Genomic DNA, 1341 nt, shown 5'->3' with positions numbered 1-1341 from the left:
AAAGCATTGTTTACAATTCTCCCCTCTGCCAGAGGGTGCGTTTTTTTCCGCGCGGAAAAAAAAGCAACGTGTGCACATACCCTAAAAGCAATTTTAAATCAGACAACTGGGTGCTGGTATTATCAGTCTGGGACAGTCCAAGCTTATTTGGCCCTTTCTAGCCTAAAAATAGCAGCCCGCAGCCGCCCCAGAATTTTTGCATTACATTACGCTCCAATTCTAGCACTTTGCTTGACTCTTCCCAATGCCCTAGTGCGGTGACAATCTGGGTAATGGTATTTGGGGTTGATGTCAGCTGTGAATTGACAACTGGCATCAAGCCCAAGGGTTAGTAATGGAGAGGATCTATTAGACACCACCATCACTAACACAGTATTAAAAAGGATAACTACACACACAAAAATACTTTATTGAAATAAACACTCTACGAGACTTTCTCTCTTTTACCACTTTATTAAAAAATTCCCATGCAGGTCCAACATAGTCCGTAGAATCCACCTTAGTCCGTCAAATCTGTCATAGCCCACAAATGGAAATCTGAAAAAAAAAAACAGGAACATAAAAACACAAAAAAATAAAATCAAACACTTTCCTTCATTTACCAATTTATGAAAAATAAACTTTGTTAAATTTCTTGAACAGGTCAGACATAGTCCAGAGATTCCAACAAACAAAATCTATGGAGCCTCGTTCTGACACTCCATAGAGTTTGCTAACAGGCACTTCCGATGAATCTGAAGAGGGGTGACATTACTGATATCCCCACTCTGCAGTGCAGCATTACCTGGAGGTGGCTGTTGTTGTTGTCTATGGAGTGTCAGAACGAGGCCCCATAGACTTTGTCGGAATTCTCTATATTTTTTTTAGATTTCTATTTGTGGACTGTAACTGATTCGTTGGTATTTGGCGGATTAGCTGGGCTACAATGGTCCTGCATGTTATTTTTTTTAAATGTAGTTATGAATGAGGGAAAGTTTTGCAAGTGTTTACTTCAGTAAGGTATTTTTGCGTGTTTTCTTTTTTTAATACTGGGTTAGTAATGATGATGTCTAATAGATGCCTCTTCATTAGTAACCCCAAGGCTTAATGCCAGCTGATAATTCAAAGCTGCCATTAACCCCAACTACCATTACCCCACACCAGGGCATTGGGAAGAACCAAGGTGGAGCGTCAGAATTGGAGCATCTAATGTATGTGCCACTTCTGGGGTGTCTGCGAGCTACTATTTTTAGGCTGGGAGGGGCTAAATAACTTTTGACCTTCCCAGTCTGATAATACCAGCCCCCAGCTGTCTGCTTTATATTTGCTGGTTTTCAAAAAATGGGGGACCGCATGCCATTT

Source organism: Anomaloglossus baeobatrachus, chromosome 1, assembly GCF_048569485.1.
Source record: "Anomaloglossus baeobatrachus isolate aAnoBae1 chromosome 1, aAnoBae1.hap1, whole genome shotgun sequence".
NCBI lineage: Eukaryota > Metazoa > Chordata > Amphibia > Anura > Aromobatidae > Anomaloglossus > Anomaloglossus baeobatrachus.
Note: the sequence above shows the minus strand (reverse complement) of the source record.